This window comes from Sparus aurata, chromosome 18 (assembly GCF_900880675.1).
Source record: "Sparus aurata chromosome 18, fSpaAur1.1, whole genome shotgun sequence".
In the NCBI taxonomy this organism is placed as follows: Eukaryota; Metazoa; Chordata; class Actinopteri; order Spariformes; family Sparidae; genus Sparus; species Sparus aurata.
Window position 1 is genome coordinate 13,344,264 of NC_044204.1, and position 22,576 is coordinate 13,366,839.

The 22,576-nt window shown below is 45.4% G+C and overlaps 1 long non-coding RNA gene across 1 annotated transcript; it reads left to right on the top strand.

Moving 5' to 3' along the window:
• The first annotated feature begins 16,143 nt into the window (after window positions 1–16,143).
• On the top strand, window positions 16,144–17,537 carry LOC115568440 (uncharacterized). The gene is made up of 3 exons (XR_003981397.1): window positions 16,144–16,368; window positions 16,446–16,512; window positions 17,330–17,537. It is a non-coding gene; the product is annotated as an uncharacterized LOC115568440 (long non-coding RNA).
• The last annotated feature ends 5,039 nt before the right edge of the window (window positions 17,538–22,576 follow it).

Sequence of the window (22,576 nt, forward strand, 5' to 3'; positions counted from 1 at the left end):
TAGTATATTTAGTAAGTGTTATTGTGAAAATTGGATCAGAGTATGACATGGGTATATTTTTACATAATTTAGTACACTCCTCTAAAGTATACTCTTTAGAATGTCAAAATATTTGAATATATGTATATAAACATTTCTTATCTCCACGAGGAAAATATAGATGTACTGGACCTCGGTGCCCATTGTGACTCTCCCTGTGATCGGAGGTCCCAGTCCAGACAAACTCTAGGGCCCGTGGTTCCACAGCTAACTGAGGCATATGCTAATTTGCTAACAGTAGCAGGCATATATGTGCTGCCCCCTATGTTTTTGGAGCTCTCTTCAAATTCAAGCCATATTCTACATACTATACCTTTAACAAATAAATAAACAGATGCTTTGTGATATAGTAGGCTAAATTGTTGTAAGTGCAACACCCACAGTTTAGGTGCATCTATCAGTCTTCATCGTATGTTATCCTCTCTCTTTCTCACATCCTTTGTGTGGTCTATTACCAGGATAAACCGTGATAAATAGCAAAAAAAACAAAAAAAACAAAAAAAAATAGCGGTTGAATCTTGAGCCGCTTTTAGACAGGGCACCAAGCCGCCAATTTGCCCGTCCACGGTCCACGATTTTAGATAGAGGCCGGCAAAGTGGTGGGTCTGTTTTGGTCGCTGATTTTCCGCCTCGGAGGGTACACTTATTTCTGCCTCGACTGCTATCTAAAAACGAGGCGGCAATGTGCCGGCCTCTGCATAAGGTGGGCGGAGGTGTCAATGACCTGCAATGTTGAGCGACCCACAGCCGGGGAGTTTTAAAACCAAGAAACAGCTGATCACAGCAGTCAGTCCATCATTTCATCCACGGACATTAAGATGAGCAACTGGACAGCTGCTGAGATGCTAGCGTCTCCTCGGTCTCTGTTGCTGTTTGGTTGTGTTAGCTTGTTGTTGTGTCGGCAAGCTAAGGTTGCTACTTTCAAATTAAAAGCCCCCCGCTAAGAACCCAGTTCTAAACTTCAATGGGGTGCAATATAAAGCTCTTATTTTGAAATCATATTCGTTGTTACTGCTCACAGCCCAACTTCGAGCTTCACGTCACGTCACATGTTTACACCTACCTCAGAAGCGGCTTTTAGAAAAGGAGGAATATTACGCCTCCGTTTTAGAAAGACAGGCTGGCACATTGCCACCCTTACCTTTGAGCAAATGTGCCGCCTTTTCTATCTAAAAAGGGCTTTGGACACCTTTTGCAAAATGAATATCCTACATTTGGGCTTCAGTTCAACTGTGACAGAAGTGCTCCTTGTCTCTGTGCAAAATTAACATTTTGGTCACGGGGGATAAACACAGTTAACAAAACCAAATCAGTTCTGGTGTCTGGTGCATGACATTATTGTAAAGTATTGTTAGAGTTTCACAAAGAATTAGTTTGCCTCTTATCACTGCCTTGTTCTAATAGAGATAATGTCTGTGTGTTGACAGAGCGATTGAGGAAGAGTGAAAGATATGATACAAAATGAGAGGAGTGAAGGGAGAAAAGAGGAGAAAGATAGCAAGACATACACAAAGAGTCAGAAAACAGTATGGACGAAAATAGAGAGGATAGGCTCATCATTATTGGTGTCAGTACAGCTTGATTCATTCTCTTATCTGTCATTATCTTGTTCCACTAGGAATTCAGACTCATCTGTATTGTCTGCTGTCTGATTAGGCACAATGCTGGAGGCCTGTGTGCACACTCACACTGAATGCTGATCAGCAGGCCTTGCTAACATACGCAGTGCTGATTGTTTGGTTTTTGTTTTCCTTTTTCAAATCCGAGGGTACATCAGACATAATGGCAGCAGAGACCCGGTGTCATTTTCTCTCATTATAGGAGTCAAAACATTTGATGGTTGCTGTTTATTCCTGTCAAGATAATCAGCATAAACACTCGTCATCACAAGCATCTAGTAAAAACTCAAGTATCAGTTGAATTCCCTGCCAGTAGTCAGACGTTATACCCCCGCTGATCTGTTTACCTGTCAGTTTACATGTGCAGAATGCCTAAGGCTAAACTCGGGCCACAAAACTCCTTTTTTCAAGGATGGTGGTTATGGGATTTATCACCATTAGGCAATATTTAATTTTTAAATATTTCTTTTAGCTGTTCAACCATATGAAACTACCAAGTCAAATACATTGATTTAAGTTTGCTTCGTTAGCAGCTAGTCTAATTGATAGTTTTTCTGATTGCTAAATGTTCTTGCAAGATGGCGGCGCGCACAGATGCAGCGGCTCGCAGCTCCGTGTTTTTTCTTTTTCTTTCGTTCAGAAACCACGTCTACTGTCACCAGGAGCTACTGGACATTGGTCATAGCAGCAGATCGACAATATCAGTTGAGTCGAGCCAATCTTACGACATTCCAAACACCATAGCGAGGTCCCTGGTTGCTCGGTGGATCGTTGTCAGTGCTGGCAGGCGGCAAAGGCGGCGAAGAGAGAGGAAGCAGAGGCGACGGTCTAGATCTCCCGAGAGTATGTTTCTCACCAACGCACGATCCTGGATCCACAAAATGGAGGAGTTAGAACTACTCATCGAGGGTAATCCATATGTTCGAGACTGCTGTGTTTCGATCATATCTGAAACCTGGCTTCACCCGTTGATCTCCAATGCCGCCGTGCAGGTGAGAGCAGAGGTGTTGGCCTGTGTATTTACGTGCACAAGGACTGGTCTAAAAATAACGTAGTGACGCATACACATTGCTCACCGGACACAGAGTTTATTTCTATCAAAGCCTGTCCTTTTTTCTGCCCAGAGAGCTGACATTTGTGCAAATCACGGCTGTTAACATACCACCTGTTGCTAACACTAGCATAGCTCTCTCGCTATTGTCAGACACAATAAACAAACTACAGCGGTCTCACCCCAACGGCGTACGCAAAGTTGCAGGAGACTTTAACCAGGCAAGCCTGAAGTCTGTCCTGCCTAAATTCTACCAACATGTAACATGTTCAAGTTCAAGCCATACAACTCCCACATTTAGGCCAGTCAGACCACCTCTCTCTGCACCTTACCCCTGCATACACACCTCTAAGAAGAAGCACAACTCTAGCGACCAAGACCATCATGACCTGGCCTGAAGATGCGCTTCTTCAACTCCAGCACTGTTTCCAGTGCACTAAATGGAGTGTCTTTGAACATCAGGACCTGACCGTACATACAGAGGCTGTACTATTCTCCATCAAGTTCTGTTTGGGGAATGCAACATTGGATAAACGCATACGAGTGTTCCCCAATCAGAAGCCCTGGATGAACAGCCAGGTCAAGACACTCCTCAAAGACCGCAACACCGCCTTCAGGTCTGGAAACAGAGAACTATACAGTGCTGCCAAAGTGGTCCTAAACTACCACATCAGCATCAGCATAGGTCCTGAGACTGTCTTAGTGGTGCTCAGCAAACAACCTGTCTCTGAACACCACAAAGAACACAGAAATCATCCTGGACTTCAGGAAACACATGACAGATCCATCTCCCCTCTACATACACGGGGACTGCGTGGAGAGGGTCCACACCTTCACCTTCCTGGGCACTGTGATCTCTGCTAACCTTTCCTGGTCTGCAAACGCTTCAGCTGTCATCAAGAAGGCACAGCAGCGTCTGCACTTCCTGAAAGTGCTCAGGAAAAGTAACATCTGTGAGAAGCTGCTAGTGACTTTCTACCGCTCTACCATTGAGAGCATCTTAACCTACTGCATCACGGTGTGGTTCTCCCACTCTCCGAGGCAGATAGGAAGAGTCTCCAGAGAGTGGTCAAGACAGCACAGAAGATCATCAGATGCCCCCTCCCTTCCCTCAAAGACATCTGTTCATCACAAGAGACATCACCCATCCTGCACATCGCCTGTTTGACCTGTTACCCTCTGGCAGGCACTACAGGTCCATCAAAACCAGAACAAACAGACTCAAGAACAGCTTCTTTCCACAAGCCATCACTGCACTGAACCCACATGGACACTGACACTGACACGCGCATACACACACACACACACACACACACACACACACACACCACCCAAGGACAATGTGCAATAATTGTAAAGACTACAATGTACTTATTCTACACTCTCACATTTCCATACCTACAAACTGCACCACTACACATATTATTTTTTTTTTAGACTGACATTCACACTATTTGCCTTGAACTTTTTACTCTACACTTATTATGTGTGTTATACTGCTGTAATAATGCTGCTAGAATTTCGTCGTACACTTGTGCAATGATAACAAAAGGATTCTGATTCTGATAATCTCTCAGACATGGAGTACATTTTACATTTAGCAGATGCTTTTGTCCAAAGCAACAAACGGTAATTTATATATTCATACACTGATGGCGGTGGCTGACATGCAAGGTGCCGACCAGCGCACCAGGAGCAGTTTGGGGTTCAGAATCTTGCCCAAAGACACCTTGTCATGCAGTCCAGGGATAACAAGACGCTGGCTCTAACCCTAAGCCATAGCTTTTTTTTATTATTATTTTGCACCAATCTACAAGCTACGTAGATTTTTTATTATTTTTTATTTTTTTTACACATGATTTGTCTGCAAAAATATTATCAATAAGATCTTGAAATGATAAGATCTAATTCACGTCAGATCCCCTTGAGAGCACCATCCATAAGATAGCCAAAATGTTGATTTAGTCTAAAAAATTATGGGGGGGAAGAGAGCAAGGCTTTGAAGCCAACTTTCATAATGTCTAAACCGTGTAATTACAATGTCACATGATGCAATGGGGCCCGAAAAACTTTTCCCCATAAGCTTACATTGTGATAGAAGTAGCTATAAAACCATGGCTAATTTTTTTAGGTGTCACAACCCCCACAAAATGACTCATTTGACTGATAGGTCAGTCAAATGTCAGAGGTTAAGCCATTCAGTCCAATAAAATTGGGAAAGCCTAGAAGAGCTGGACGATTAAATTATTTCATTTCTATCCAGGTAAGCCGGGCACTAAACCGGAAGTCAGACGGCTTGGTGGAACACAAAGTGGTGGTTGGGATTCAAATCGGAAAACTATAATATGGCCAACAAGGGATGGATGGATGGTGGCTGACATGTTCTCTGTTGAGAGGGAAAGAAAAAGAATGATGGTGGATCCCAAACCATATGCAAGCTGCTATCACATGTATGTTTGATTTGACATGACATGAAACATACAGACAAATAAACAAACAAAACAAAACACCAGTACTCATTATGTATTCTTAGTATTTTGTCTGTGATGACCACACCACTAAATTCAGATTGCATGCTGCGATTAAATAGACATGACCGTAAAAACACTATTAACAGAGGGACAAGAGGTACACACTCAAGTAACATTCAAAACTAAGACAAACAACATTCTTCTACCGACACAACCAATCACATGTGTGACCTTTTAATCATGAGTGCAGGCGGGAAGTCAGGCAATCATGCTGAATGACTCACACAGGGGTACCTCTTCCACCCGATGATGTGAGTCATGTTAGCTTTCAATGGTGTATTTACTGAGATATTTGTAATTCAATGACACATCTGCATTATGATTTCCATGCTCTCTATCAGGCCCAAGCTGGAATAGGCTCCGGGCTCATGTTGACCCTGAATATGGTGAATGAATGATGTCGCATAAATAATGTATATATATCTGTGTGGACACCTTAACACTTTATGTGTGGCGCACAATGACCTTCTCTTCTCTGAAAGCAGTTCAGATGCATGGTACGAGATTGAATCCATGGAAAGCATACATAATGTAGCAGTATACATCTGGATATTATGAGCATGCATATTTAATTATAACTGTGGAAAAATGTTTTCAATAAATAGAAAATATGTCACTGTGATTCTACACTAATACACCTTTAGGGCATACATCCTGCAACTCAATACAACAGAAACCACCATTCCAAAGACAATGAATCAGACTAATTTCGAAGACAAAGTATTTTGGAACGATTTCACCCCATCCGTCAAGTCAGCCATTTTATTGGGTCCATATTACATTGGGAGCAGACTAAGCAGTAGCCTTGATGTTATTTTCCCCAGCCATGTCTGACAGCTCTTCTGGGAATTTCAAAAAAATTGTAGAGTCAGATTGTCCTCCCTGAAAGACAAGCCCAGAATACCTCCACAGGGAGACCTCCCGACCAGATACCGCGACCACCTCGGCTGGCTCCTTTTATCACAAAGGAACAGGCTGCAGAGCTGTCATGAGGAGTCTTTAGTTATCTTCTTTCATCTCGGCATGCACTTTATATTAGTTGAAACACAATGGCACTGGTACTCTGCGATGAAGAATGAGTGCTGGGGCTTTTAGTTTTTTCATGGATGGCATTTTGTAGCAGCCATGTTGGAGGCCTCATGATCTTTTGAAACACTATTATGGTAACTACAGATTGCGTACATGTATATTAAATTAAATTCTTACTACAACGACAGTTTCTGGTCAGCTAACCTTCACCGACTTGTTCGAAGTTTAGTTCATTTGGTGACACCAGTCATCGTTGTTGGTGGTTACGTTTCTGAATCTCCGTTCCGTTCTGTTTTCTTTCCGCTTATCCGTGAGGGTCGCGGGATGTTGCCGTTTTTTTTCCCCCTAAGGGGTTGCGGGGCTTACTGGGGCCAAATCCAGTTTTACTCTATGGGCGTAGGCCAGGGTACAACCTGGATGAGTCGCCAGCTCATCGCAGGACCCTTACTGATGGCAGTGGCTGCCTTCACAAGGTGCCAACTGCACATCAGGAGCAACTTTGGGGTTCAGTATCTTGCTCAAGGATACTTCGACATGTAGCTCAGTCCCGCCAGGCCAGGATTCCAACCAGCGATCTTCTGATCACCAGTCAACCAGCTCTACCCACTGAGCTACAGCCGCCCCTATTTATACTTATTTTATGCATGTGATACTGTACACATATATATATCCTATACATTTTTAATACTATAAATAAATTAGAGGTGTGAATCTTCGCTGGCCTCACGAGTCGGTTCAATTATGAGTCAGCTGTCAACGATTGGAACACAAAACTAGTCTTGATGCATGTCAGTGTGTGGCTACGTTTCATCATTTCAATTACCCTTTTATTCGGAAAGTCCTTCCAATAATCAGACTACAGCAGTCTATAAAATAAAAGCTGCATCTTTTCAATCCATAAACATTACGAAAAACAAAAAAATGCTCCAACTGCAGTGCCTTACACTATTGTGGTAATCGACAATAATATTGTCTTCACATAGCAGCTTTAAAGTGAAACTCTTGCCAAAAAGCAACCAAGGCTTTATTCATGGTTGAATATGAGTCAAACCTTCTTGTAAATGCATAATTACGAGAAAAGAGGCACTTTTAAGCTTTACCATAGTTTCGTTTTCGGGTAAGCCAATTTTCAATGGAGTGCATGGGGCACTTTTACGCTAGCATCAAAATCGCTATTTTTAAAACACTAAGAAGGCTCGACACAACATGAAACTTTGCTCGTAGTATCACCAGGGTCTCTACACATGAACACGAGCATTGAAAACATTGTTTGTGTACGCAGAGTTTACTAAAAAGAAGGTTTTTAAACTACTCACCGTAGGAGCTGGATCTCTGGCGCGCAGCTGTCAAGGCAGATAAAAAGTGTCAATCCCCGAGTGCGACCTAACAGGCAGGAGAGTAATGGTGGACTGCTCCTCAAGCCTACCTGTTAGGTCGCACTTGGGGATCGACACTTTTTGTCTGCCACGATGGCGGCGTGCCGGAGGTGCTACTGCTAACGTGAGTTGTCCAAAAACCTTCTTTTTAGTAAACTCAAAGTTGGACGGCAAAGTTGACGGCGCCTCCTCAGATCTTGGCTGATTAGCTGGGTTTGCAGTCTGTTTAAAACATAGCATTTGAATTTTTTTAATCACTTGCAGAAGTTCTCTGCCTCCCTCCGACATCCTTCCTACATAAGTAACGTAAGCCTAATGTCCGCCCACAATACAAAGCATGGGAGCAATGTCACAATGTAACTTTATTGTCCAGGTGAGGCTGGACGATCAACAATGAACATGAGCTGCAGCTGCAGACTCACAATTACTGCAGAATATATACATTGGATCTGAGTTTGGAAAGAGAGAAAGCAGCCAGTCCACTCAGTGGCAAATGATTACTGTAAGCCCAAAAGCAAATGGCTGTTAATGTTGTTAAATGGTGAAAATTTGAGTATATAGTTAAATCAGCGTGTGCGTGTGTGTGTTGGTGCGACGCTGGAAGTGGAGTACTGAAACAGAGCTGAGGAGATCGATAGAGAAACAAACATAAAATGGCACTTAGTTCAGTTTCTTAGCTGCTTTTGGTGGTTGTAAAGTGAGCTTCCGGCCTAATCCATTTTCTTCACTCTACAGTCGACAGCCACACACAGAATGTAAACAACAGCAGAATAAAGGGACATTCAAAGAGAGAGAGAGGAAACCCATGAAAGCCATGTACAGCTGTTTCTATGCATCTCCCGCCGCTGTAAATAAACAATGCTCTGTTTGAGATGATGGTTTTAGTTTTGTTTGGTTTCAACACCTAGCACCTTGGTGTTGTCCAATCCACCCTGTCCGTGCTCCGAGACACCCCAGTTTACAAATTAAGCATTGGATAAACCAACAAGCTCTCCTCACATGGCTCAATGGTGCACTGCAGGCATAAATCTTGAACAAAAGACTACGGAAGAAATCCTGCAATTTAATTTGGTTAACCAAATATAATCTTCTGCAACTCAGCCTCTGGGAACGACTGGTGGAGAGGATTATCATATTATATCCACTATATAGACAGGAAGTTACTGGATGTAAATACATAGAATGTCAGGGAAAAATGATCAAAGCTGCGATTCACTGACGGTGATTTGTTTTTTCTCTCCCTATCCAAAACTGTGAGTCTTTCTCTTTTGACAAACCTGAATTAAAACATTTACACCACCTCTGATATGGAGGCTGCAGTGTGCAGACCAAAGACAGCCTCAGCCTGCTTTAGAGGATGTACTAGCCAGTAGAGCATGGACCCATCTCACTATATATATATATATATATATATATATATATATGTAGTGGTATGAGGCACCACTGCCTTATTAGACTTAGTTTGGCTGCATCACGGTCCCTCTGGCTTATTAGCCAATCACTGCTCTTCCCAAGGGGATAAAAGTAGGCCGTGTCCCCCCTCCTGACCTCTCGCTTCCTGCCTTTTCGGCCCGCCTACTTCCGGGTCGTCGTATGTGCCGCTAGCGCCCGAGCACAGGTAAGCGCACATTGCCGTGCTGTTTTTTTGTATATTCGTCCGTGTTTCATTTAATTAAAACCGTCATTCCCTAATAGACTTGGCGTCTTCACCGCGGTCGAGCCAACCGGTCAGGGGCTGTTTATTGCTGCAACCAGAGCATTGGTGAGTGATGACATGCTTCTGCCATTTATTGCTGTAGCCAGGTGCTAAGCCCCTCTTCTGCTCCTCTCCCTCTAACAGTCTGCTGGTTGTGTGCTGCATGGTGGCTGTCTTCCCTGCTACGTTTGGTTTCTTCACCCCTCTCCCTCTTTGGGAGGGATGCCAATGCACTCTGACTTATAGCTGGAACTGTAACGCTAAGCTAATGCTAACGTTAGCTGCGAGCACAGCTGATTAATCACGGCTTTTACCGCTGCTACCTTGCTACCGCTGCTTCGCCGCTGTCTGCCGCTGTTCTGCTGCTTCGCCGCTGTTCTGCTGCTGCTGCTTTGCTGCTGCTGCTCCGACGGCCTGGCTCTGGTCCGGTCAGCCGCCGGTGGTCAGCCTGTTTCCTGCTGCTAAGTGCGGTGCTGCTTCGTGTGTGTGTGGCTGTCACTCGTACTGGATGCAACGAGTTTGCTAGAACTCTCAGCCACTCACTAAAACTGTTAATTCTGCGTGCGTTTATGTGTGTGTGTGTGTGTGTCTTAAGTGCAATCTGGCAAGGTTTGGTTTAATTGTTTATTTATTCCCTGTTTAATGGTTGAATTTCTGTTGTTAATTTGATCAATTTGAGTTAAAACTGTTAAAACTGGTTAATTGTTGAGTTGATATCTCTGGCCAGAGACTTGTTTCTTTTGTTTGTTTGGTTGATTTATTAATCTAATTTAACACTTTTCAGTTTATTAATTGATCATTTACATTTGTGGGCACGCATTATAAAAGATTGTTTTGTCCTTAAATTTGAGCCCTTTTAATCGTGTTTTCCTCTCCCCTTTAGTGCTGAAGGCTGACGGTGGTGGTGGTGGTCCTCCTGGGTGGTGGTGGTCCCCTGTGTGCTGTGTGATCCCTTTTTAAGATTTTCTTTGTTTGCATGTCACGTTTTGCTGTGTGCGTGGGGTGTTCTCCTTTTTCTTTTGGATGTCACTTCCCCTACCAAACCCCTCTTCCAGCCGGTAAGCCTCAGCCTATGTTCCCCTTTTTGGTTGGGCTCCCTTCTTTCTGTTGCATTGCCAATCTTGTGCTTATCTTTTAATAAATAAAATATTGTATATGATCATTGAACGCCGTCTCTCTCCTCCTGACGAACGAACCTGAGTGTCCTTTTCGTTTTGAAGGTAATAATTGACCTTTAGTACGGGTCCTTGGGCCCTAACCCAAGGTGGCGTTGTTGGTATCTGGTGTATGACGTAGTAATAGCCCTCGTGTCGCCACAAACTTGGCGTTGTCGGCAGGATACACTCAGTGGAGGTAGAGACGTGTGTTCCATGTTTTCTTTTTGCCTGTTGATTTTCAGATTGCCTTGTGTGTGTGAATGAATGGCAGCTTGACGAACCAGTGGTGAGTCTATTGCTCTAGCGTTCAGTTTAGCTATAACTTTATCAAAATGGAGGGAGAGCTACAAGAGTTGAGGGATTTGGTGGCACAGTTGAGGGCGGAGAATGACAGATTGCAGCAGGAGCAGGCTGCGCCCGTGCCTGGTCCTAGTGCTGCACCTGCCATTCCTGCTGAACCTCTCCCCACACCGTCCACTTCTATCGCTCCTGTAACAGAGCGACTGGTCCTTGTACCCAGAGATAGAAAGTGCCCAGCGTTTCGGGGTAGATCAGGTATAGGGCTAGAGGAGTGGATTGAGGAAGCTCAGGCTTGCATGAGGGCTCGCCACCTGTCCACATTTGATCAAGCGTTCTTTCTTTTTGACCATCTAGAGGGAGAGGCGCGTGAAGAAATAAAATATCGCTCGACTGCTGATAGAAGTGACCCAGCCAAAATTATCGTGGTATTGCGAGAGCTGTATGGTTGTGCCGACTCGTACGTTGCCTTACAGGAGGCGTTTTTCTCGAGGCGACAACAAGATGGGGAGACTCTGCAAGAGTTCTCCCTCGCGTTAATGAGTTTGATGTCTGCGGTGAAACAAAGTGCTCCAAGCGAGATGCTAAATGTCATTGATGGTTCCCTTCGTCGAGAATTAAAACAATTAGTACGCAGGCAGCCTACCGTCTCTCTGCTGGATGCTAGAGCAGAGGCAATTAGGTGGGAGCGAGAGGGATTGCCAGGGGGTGTGCGCGGCCGAAGCCACTCAGTTCCTTCGTTGATGGGCTTGCAGTGTGGCGTCCAGACTGCTTCTTTAGTGGCTAGTCCACCCCAGGCTTCAGAGCTGCAGGAGGTGAAACAAATTTTGAAGCTCCAACAGGAACAGCTTAAACATCTCACAGAAACTCTTGCTCAGCTGCAGATCAATCAGCAGCGTAACCATTCTTACCGTGGTCCGGTCATCTGCCGGCGATGTCAGCAGCCAGGCCACTTTGCCAGGGAGTGCAGAGGAGAGCGTGCCCCTCCTCAACAGTCAGTGTCTGCTTCCTCGCGGCCAGTCTCCCGGCTGGATCCAGCTCAGCCTTCGGGAAACTAGCGCCCGTCGAACTGCGGAGCCAAAGTTCGAGGGGAGTTGCCGCTGGCTCACCTGTCATGTGGGGGGATCGCAGAGAAGCTAAGTTAATCAGCACTTGTCCACACATGGATGTGGTTATGGGGGGAGTAACAGTTCCTTGTTTAGTGGACACTGGGTCCATGGTGTCCACAGTCCGAGAAAGCTTCTTCCGGCAACACTTTGAGACTTGGGACCAAGAGAAACTTAAGTCTTGCCATTGGCTTCAGCTTCAAGCCGCCAATGGACTGCCCATCCCATACCTTGGCTACTTTGAACTCGAAGTCGAGCTCTGTGGTCGGACTTTGCCAGGGTGTGGGCTACTGGTGGTCAAGGACCCTCCAGCTGATGCATCTCTTCCTGCCCCGGGTGTCTTGGGGATGAACATTTTACGAAGGTGCTACAGCACCTTGTTTGGGCAACATGGCTCTGCCCTGTTTAAGCTACCCACCGTCACTGAAGCACCAAAGTCTGTGGTGCAGGCATTGCAGAGATGCCATCAAGCCTCTCTGACTTCCTCTTTTGATGCCGTTGGTAAGGTTAAGCTGCGAGGCAAGAAAGCTTGCCGTATCTTTGGTGGCACTATGCAGCTTGTTCCAGCTACCTGTTCTGCACAGCATTCTGGGACTACTGTGCTCTTTGAGCCCTCGGATTGGGGTCTCCCTGCTGGACTGCTTGCGTCTCCAGCACTGGTTCGAGTGGAGGGAGGTACTGTGTATATACCTGTCATAAACGTTGGAACATCTGATGTGCTGCTTTACCCTCGTACAGAGGTCGGTGCATTGCGTGAGGTTTGTGTGGTGAGCTTACCCTCCAGTGTTAAGGAGGTTCCATCTTATCTGGCCACCATTGCATCCCAGGCTGTGGTTCCTACGCTGCAAGACCAAATAGATGCGGTTGATCTATCTGCTTTGTCAGCTGAAGAACAGAAGGAAGCCAGACTCCTTCTTTGGAAATATGCTTCTGTCTTTTCCACTCACGACAGCGACCTGGGGTGCACCAACCTGATCGCACATGAAATCCTGCTTCTTGACGACACTCCCATCCGTCAACGCTATCGACGTATTCCGCCATCAGAGTACGAAGTAGTCAAGGAGCACATTAACCAGCTGCTAGGTGCACAGGTCATCAGGGAAAGCTGCAGTCCGTTTGCTTCACCGATCGTGCTGGTTAAAAAGAAGGATGGTAGTCTGCGCTTGTGCGTAGACTATCGGCAGCTTAACCACAGGACCCGAAAAGACGCATTTCCTCTTCCTCGGATCGAGGAGTCGCTGGATGCACTCACCGGAGCCCGCTGGTTTTCCACTATGGATTTAGCCAGTGGGTACAATCAGGTCCCGGTGGCGGAGGCCGACCGACCCAAGACGGCGTTTTGCACTCCTTTCGGACTTTTTGAGTGGAATCGCATGCCCTTTGGGTTGTGTAATGCACCCAGCACTTTCCAGCGACTTATGCAGCGTGTTTTTGGAGATCAGCAATGTCAGTCGCTGCTCTTGTACCTGGATGACATTGTGGTTTTTTCATCTACCTTTCAACAACATCTTGAGAGACTGGAAGTGGTACTGCAGCGATTACAACACGAGGGCCTGAAGGCCAAGTTGTCAAAGTGCTCCTTTTTTCAACAGGAGGTGCGTTACTTGGGCCACATTATTTCAGCCGAAGGTGTTTCCACTGATCCGAGCAAGCTTGAGGTGGTAGCCAACTGGCAGCCTCCCACCACCATCTTGGCGCTGCGGTCCTTTCTCGGATTTGCAAGCTACTATCGTCGCTTTGTGGAAGGCTTTGCCAAGTTGGCTGCCCCTCTACATCGCCTTGTAGCTGAACTTGTGGGGTCCAAGTCCAGACGCTCTGAACCAGTTGTGGGAAAATGGACAGGAGAACATCAGCGGAGCTTTGAGGCTCTAAAATCTAAGCTTACCACCGCACCCGTGCTGGCATACGCTGACTTCTCCCTTCCTTTCATCTTGGAGGTCGACGCAAGCCATGGGGGCCTGGGCGCAGTGCTCTCCCAAGAGCAAGAAGGAAAAGTGCGGCCCATTGCCTTCGCCAGTCGTAGCTTAAGGCCGACTGAACGCAACCCTGTCAATTATAGCTCTATGAAGCTGGAGTTTCTGGCGCTAAAATGGGCTATGACTGATAAATTTCGAGAATACCTGCTTGGCCACAAATGTCTTGTCTTCACAGACAATAATCCGCTTAGCCATCTGTCATCAGCTAAGCTTGGAGCCCTGGAGCAGCGTTGGGCAGCCCAACTTGCGTCATTTGACTTTGAGATCCATTACCGCTCTGGCAAGAGTAACACAAATGCGGATGCTCTGTCGCGCTTGCATCCTCCCAGAACCACGGACCTTGAGATCATTGTCTCCGGCACATCACTTCCTCAGCCCTTGCAACAGGCTCTCCAGGCCAGTGGGCCTACAGCCTGTCAGGCTGCTGTTCAGGCCCTGCCTCAGCATCTGCCTGCAGACATTGGAGAACTTCAGCGAGCTGATCCTGTGACCCAGGAAGTCCTTGTGTTTTGGCAGCAGAAACGATACCCGAATCATGACGATCGTAAGCGGTTATCTCCACCAGCCTTGGTGCTTCTCAAGCAGTGGGAGCGATTGATTGAACGGGCCGGAGTGGTGTACCGGCAAGTCTCTCGCTCTGACGGGGGAGAACTAGTTCTCCAGGTGCTTTTGCCAGCTGCTTTGAGGGACAAAGTCCTTATGGAGGTCCATCAAAATCATGGGCACCAGGGGGTGGGCAGGACTTTGGAATTGCTCAGGCAGCAGTGCTATTGGCCGGGGATGTCAACCGATGTGAAGCGTTGGTGTCAAACTTGTGAGCGGTGCCAAGTGGCTAAAGACTCTGGGCCACCCGTTCGTAGCTTCATGGGACATCTGCTTGCTTCAGAGCCTAATGAAATCCTGGCAATGGATTTTACAATGCTTGAACCAACCCATAACGGGCTGGAGAACGTCCTTGTGCTGACGGATGTGTTCAGCAAATATACACTCGCCATTCCCACTCGTGACCAGCGTGCCTCTACGGTGGCACAAACGCTCGTCACGGAGTGGTTCTCCAAGTTTGGTGTTCCAGCACGCATTCATTCTGATCAGGGTCGCAACTTTGAAAGTGCACTCATTCGACAGCTGTGCGGTCTCTATAACATCGAAAAATCCCGCACCACACCGTACCATCCGGCAGGTAATGGTCAGTGTGAGCGTTTTAATCGCACTCTTCATGACTTGCTGCGCACTTTGCCTCCCTCTAGGAAGCGTGACCGGCACTCCTGTCTACCTCAGATACTGTACGCCTATAACACCACACCGCATCAGTCCACTGGGGAATCGCCATTTTTCCTCATGTTTGGTCGTGAGGCAAGGCTCCCTGTTGACTTCTTGCTGGGAAGAGTGCAGGATCCTGTTGATGGGACAGTGAATGACTGGGTCCGGGAGCATCAGACTCGGTTACATGTGGCTTTTGACGGCGTCCGAGGCCGACTGAAGGAGGCAGCCCAACGCCGGAAGGAAAACCATGACCAGTCTGTCCGGTCAGAACCACTGGTGGTGGGCCAGTCAGTGATTTTAAAGGAGTTTGGTTGGAAGGGTCGGCATAAGATCCAGGATAAGTGGAATCCTGTGGTGCATCGAGTGATCAAAGCTCCCCCTGGCAATGGGGCGGTGTATACAGTTGCACCAGAGGACGACCCTGCCAAAGTCAAACGGGTACATCGAACACTGCTTAAAGCCATAGTTGGGATGGCTGCTTCAGGCGACAACCCTGCTCCTCTTCCCATCATACTTGGCCGGCGGGCAGTGTCTGAGAGCTCCTCTGACGATGAGGACTTGATGGCTGTGGTAAGGGACCCCCTTTTCCCACCAGCTGATCACTCTGCTGGAGAAGCCCAACTGGCTCCTGCATCAGCGACACCCGTTGCTTCGACAGTCCCATTGCACCCTGCTCTTTTGGGTTCTTCGGTCTCTCCCTCTTCTGGGAGCAACGACACCGCTGCGCTACGTGCAGTAACCTTACCCTCAGCACTTCCTGTCCACTCGACGGCACGGTCCCCTTCTCTAAGCACCGCCCCCTTGGCAGTCCCTCAATCAGGGAACGATGAAGCTGTCAGGCGACGGACAACCCGATCTACCGCTGGACACCACTCAAACCTCCATCACTTACCCAGGCCTGCCAGTGAGGTTGCTCAGGCGGGGCCCTCAGCCGTTCAGTCAAGTGCTGTGTCTGCTTTCTTTAGACCATGGTCTTAGAGTTGAGTTTCTTAAGTGCATCGTCGGGTCGATGATGAAAATGGGGGGGGTGGATTGTAGTGGTATGAGGCACCACTGCCTTATTAGACTTAGTTTGGCTGCATCACGGTCCCTCTGGCTTATTAGCCAATCACTGCTCTTCCCAAGGGGATAAAAGTAGGCCGTGTCCCCCCTCCTGACCTCTCGCTTCCTGCCTTTTCGGCCCGCCTACTTCCGGGTCGTCGTATGTGCCGCTAGCGCCCGAGCACAGGTAAGCGCACATTGCCGTGCTGTTTTTTTGTATATTCGTCCGTGTTTCATTTAATTAAAACCGTCGTTCCCTAATAGACTTGGCGTCTTCACCGCGGTCGAGCCAACCGGTCAGGGGCTGTTTATTGCTGCAACCAGAGCATTGGTGAGTGATGACATGCTTCTGCCATTTATTGCTGTAGCCAGGTGCTAAGCCCCTCTTCTGCTCCTCTCCCTCTAACAGTCTGCTGGTTGTGTGCTGCATGGTGGCTGTCTTCCCTGCTACGTTTGGTTTCTTCACCCCTCTCCCTCTTTGGGAGGGATGCCAATGCACTCTGACTTATAGCTGGAACTGTAACGCTAAGCTAATGCTAACGTTAGCTGCGAGCACAGCTGATTAATCACGGCTTTTACCGCTGCTACCTTGCTACCGCTGCTTCGCCGCTGTCTGCCGCTGTTCTGCTGCTTCGCCGCTGTTCTGCTGCTGCTGCTTTGCTGCTGCTGCTCCGACGGCCTGGCTCTGGTCCGGTCAGCCGCCGGTGGTCAGCCTGTTTCCTGCTGCTAAGTGCGGTGCTGCTTCGTGTGTGTGTGGCTGTCACTCGTACTGGATGCAACGAGTTTGCTAGAACTCTCAGCCACTCACTAAAACTGTTAATTCTGCGTGCGTTTATGTGTGTGTGTGTGTGTGTCTTAAGTGCAATCTGGCAAGGTTTGGTTTAATTGTTTATTTATTCCCTGTTTAATGGTTGAATTTCTGTTGTTAATTTGATCAATATGAGTCAAAACTGTTAAAACTGGTTAATTGTTGAGTTGATATCCTTGGCCAGAGACTTGTTTCTTTTGTTTGTTTGGTTGATTTATTAATCTAATTTAACACTTTTCAGTTTATAAATTGATCATTTACATTTGTGGGCACGCATTATAAAAGATTGTTTTGTCCTTAAATTTGAGCCCTTTTAATCGTGTTTTCCTCTCCCCTTTAGTGCTGAAGGCTGACGGTGGTGGTGGTGGTCCTCCTGGGTGGTGGTGGTCCCCTGTGTGCTGTGTGATCCCTTTTTAAGATTTTCTTTGTTTGCACGTCACGTTTTGCTGTGTGCGTGGGGTGTTCTCCTTTTTCTTTTGGATGTCACTTCCCCTACCAAACCCCTCTTCCAGCCGGTAAGCCTCAGCCTATGTTCCCCTTTTTGGTTGGGCTCCCTTCTTTCTGTTGCATTGCCAATCTTGTGCTTATCTTTTAATAATAAAATATTGTATATGATCATTGAACGCCGTCTCTCTCCCTCCCTGAGTGAACGAACCTGAGTGTCCTTTTCGTTTTGAAGGTAATAATTGACCTTTAGTACGGGTCCTTGGGCCCTAACCCAAGGTGGCGTTGTTGGTATCTGGTGTATGACGTAGTAATAGCCCTCGTGTCGCCACATATATATATATATGTATTTTGAACATCCTTCCGATTTCATGATCCATTTTTGAAGAGCACTACACCAAAGCATCCCAACTTTACTTAAGTGGAGGCTGTTGTATTAGTTCAACAGGCGAACTAGAGCTGATGTGCTGTTTTTATTTTGACTTCCATTGCAGTGAAACAGTTTCATTGTATTGACCTTAACCCCTATTCTGTGCTAATGAAACACTTCATTTAGTTTTACAGACACGTGTATGTGTGCATTTGTGTCTTTTCAACAGATAGAAAAAAGAACTCAAGCGGTATAAGTGTGCAAATATGCATGGCAGAAACTGTGGGCTGTTATAAAAAAATATGACTGAACCTTTCCTTTGTGTGTGTGTGTGTGTCTGTGTGTGTGCTTGTGTGGGTGTACAGCATTGTGGGATCTTGGATTGAGGGTTAATGGTGTGTGCCGTGGTGTAAAAACTGCTATTTGTCCTGAAAGGAACCTCGGGCAAGTCAGACATGATAAAAACTCTCAGCACACACTCATGCACACAAATACAGACAGATATCTGTGTTGCACCAAAACTAGAAGGTTAAAAAAAGGTCAAGGCTCTGTTTTTGAGTTTTGGTGTGTTAAAATCTCCCGAGAATGAAAAAAGGAGAAATTATTATTACTTTGAACTTGCAAGTATATAACTATTGAACACTACAAATCTGACTTTATCGGGGGGACATTTCAACTGCTACCCCTGTAACTCTGTTCTGAGCAGCAAGGGGTTCTGGGTGTATGGGTTTCTTAACAAGTTGCTCTGAGTGTGAGGAGCCCTTTTTTGTAGAGCTGGCTGTAAGTCAGACTTCCCTACAATTCCCTAAATTTCAGCACACATCAGTTGCAATTCGCCATCACGTTTGCAATACTAGTTGAACTGCTTGTTAACTGCAAAAATTGTGCTTTGTGGAATGTATTGCATCAGTCAAGTGAGATGACGAATGCAAGTCCAGTCAGGATGAAAAATCTTGTCATCGACTGCATTGTTTCTCCTCCGAAAATGAATCCTCTTGGAGAAGATGAGGATGTTATAGAATAATTACAATATGAAACTGAAAACACAAAGCACTTAAAGTATTCCTGCAGTTTATAAAATAATAGGCAGAATTTGCAGCCATCTGCGGAGGTGTGTTTGCGTCATTTCACATTTGAACTTGCGTGTACTGTTTTTACATCAATGAATATCCTCGAATACATGTCCAGAGGCAGTCGTGATGAACGAACTATGTTACACAGAGTAAACTGCATTGTTCAGTGATTCATGTTTGACTAACTTTATTCTAAACAAGGATGTGATTCACAAACGTTGTGATAGCCTTTGTAGATGTACTCAATATTAAATGAACAATTAATAACAAAATTGTATTGAATGTATATCAATACAATACCAGTTCCTCATATAAGCCTGTGTAAACATTTATTATATTGCTATATTGGCTGCATTACGTTGGTATGTCACAGTGAATTAGTTGATTGTAGTACTACATTGACCTGTAGCCTACCTATTCTTTCTTTGGTATTGTTTTTTTTCCTGTGCTGTCTCCAGAGGTGGGTGGAGGAGCCTAAAACTGTACCCAAGTCCAACAACCATTACTTTGTATTGACAATTACTCAAGTTAAACATAAAGAACACAAACACCTGCACACTTCTGTGTGTTTTCCCAAGTCTTATTTGCAGACTTCAATGATGTCAGCCACAGACGGTCTAATTGAACAGGCACCATTTGTGCAACACAATAACAAATCATCATCTCCTTATTTGGTACTCTTGTCAAGACCAAACAGAGGGTGGACCCAAAACACAGAACACAGATCTCAGAGAAGACGGTTGAATCAAAAAAGGGTAACGGTACACGTGTGATCAGTCCAAGACATGCAATCAAATCCGAAGGGGTCAGGGAAGAGGCAGGGTCGAAGAAAACCGGCAAATCATGTGTATACTATGATTGTTTGTTAGTTCAAAAAATAAAAAAATATGTGTGTGTGTCCACCAGTGTTGGGCATGTTACTTTTAAAAAGTAATTAATTATAGTCACTAGTTAATTCTCCCAAACAGTAACTGCGTTAGTAACGGAATTACTCCACTATAAAAGTAACTAGTTACCAGGGAAAGTAACTATTGCGTATAGGGTACCAAACTGCAAGTTAAATAGATATAAACTGTCCTTCATACCAACCTCCATTAAATTATGAAATATTGCAAGATTGTGTGTGTGTGTGTGTGTGAACGCGTGTATGTGAGTGAGAGATTCATAAAGGGACTGTGCAATTAAAACGATGGTATAGGGAAGTGCAATAGAATTAATGATGTTGTATAGGTATATATGCAATAGGAAGAGCGTGTTCTCTGCTGATATGAATTTATGCTATGTGTAAACAGACTTCCTCCTCTTTCCTGTTTTTTTTTTTTTTTTTTTTTTTTGGTGCGTTTTGTGTGTTCTGTGTTTTGTGATGTGCTTTATGTGAACATGTGACGTTCTCTTGAGTCCAAAACCAAAGCAACTTACTAACTTGATAACAGGAGCATGTTCTCAACAACATACCTGCCTATCATTGCGCTCAGTTCAGCTTAAAAAATCCAGTCCTGCTCGGACAGCTCCGTGTCCTTCTTTGTTAGCGGAGCTCATGTTAGCCACACCTGGCCTGCTGTCATCATCAAAAGTGTCAACAACGGTGTTTTTGGCCACTTGTGTTGGAGAAGTGTGTGCCGTTCAGAGATGATTCATTAGATTAGAGTTGCTTACAACGGACGTTGACAAACACTTCGCTCTGGGACATAATGTACAACTGTACATTATGTCACATGAGAGAGCACATGTACATACACATGCCATACGTTCTTGCCTTTTACCTCAAGGAGATTAAAGTAGTGTCTGTACTTCCACTTTGAAAACGCCAACTTTCCCTCCGGACTCGCCATTGCTGCAGCTTAGCTCTGCTAGTTTGTGTGTGTGAGGCTGCTGTGTGCGTGTGTGGCTTGTGTGTAAATTGAACACTGCCTTTGATTGGCTTACGATCTCTCACTCTACCTTAGCCAACCATATGGTTGTCTCGCCCCTCCCTCCTCCCTCACTGAAGGAAAAAAACAGCTTTGCAGAATTTGGATGACAACAGCTTCAATGAGCAGTTTCAGTTTGTAATGCGCCACATTTAATTGTCAGTAACGGTAACGGCGTTGTAACTATGGAAATAGTAATTAATTAGATTACCCGTTACTGAAAAAAAGTAAAGCTGTTAGTAACGCCGTTTATTTTAACGCTGTTCTTCCCATCACTAGTGTCCACATGTATAGGGTGCTTAAAGTTCACTCATTCCAGTACAGATGTCTCAGTTCCCATTACAATCAGCTGTGAGCCCCCCATAATCAAGGTCTGTCCAGTCACATGAGAGATGCACAGAAGTGTTTTGTTTAAATCATCATATCAGTCATGTCCACATGCACATACATACATTGGTCTCTACTGTTCTGTCTCTTTTCATCGGGATGAACAATACAGCATGACTAGCTAGATGCATGGCAGTCTGTGCTCACATAATTTAGCTTGAATAATTTCATTAAGGCAGAATCCCAGAGCATCGTTCTGAAGCATCGTATACTGTGTGTATATATCATCAAACTAATCACCACAACAGACACACATGCAGCTCTCTGTCAGCGATGGGTTCTCTGATGTTCTACTGACTTCATACAACTCCAGCACGCTGCGCTGTGTGCTTTTAATTCACCTGTAAATATTAGCAGCGCAATCTGAAAGCCGCAGTCCTGCTGCTTTGAACGGAGTCATGTGGAGGCCTGGCTGTGGTGGGATCGATAACAAAGCACCAGCAGACCTTGAACCAGCTGACCACCCGCCTATTAACAGAACATGCATGAACACATAAAATAACAAATACATGTAGCACCATTGTCTCCAGAGTAGTTTCTCCAAAAAAAATAAAAATAAATACATTTAAAAAATCTGCTCAAGTAAGAGTAAAGGTAAGCTGCATTAAAATTACTCTACCCTAAAAAGTTACTCAATTACATGTAATGGAGTAAATGTGGAGTAATGTTATCCATTACTTCCCACCTCTCTGTCTGTCAGGCATAATAAAACCCAAAGGCACAGTCAGATGCAGTACATTTTTACACAGATATTCAAAAACAAGCGGGAGTCTAACCATCAGTCCAATCAAGCAAACAAATCCAACAAAGAGGAGGCTGGTAGAATAGTATCTGTGAATTCAGGCACGGGTTCAAAACAGGCAGGTCAGGTGAGCAGAATACAGAACACTGGAGAGCCAGGCAAAACACACTGGACAGTCTGGCAGATCCTGAATGAAGCTGGCTGGAGATGAGCGAGGAACGAGTTGATTGCTGGAGAGGCGAGATCTGAAACGACAGTGAAGTTGTTGTGTCAGATGTTAAACTTTTACCACCAGCCCTTCAGTACTTTGACCACTGTTAAAGCTTTAGCCCCCTCTGGAAGAACATGTCCCTCTTTCTCGTTTGTTCTATTCCCTCCAACTATGTCCTGCTAACAGACCTTGTAAAAATGTAGTAGAAGTAAATGTCTGGTCACTTATGGAAATAATTGTACTAAAAGCTCAGTCTTTCTGCCTGCTTGGTCAGCACTGGCATTTACAGATAATCGGCGTACAGAAATATATAATGTATGCTAAGGTTAACACAAGGAGATTGATGGATATACACATTTTACAGTCAATGGTGGGATATGTTTAAACTGGCCAAGCTGCTGAATAAATGTGTAATTTCTCACTATTGGACGAACAGCCCTAAATAACAAC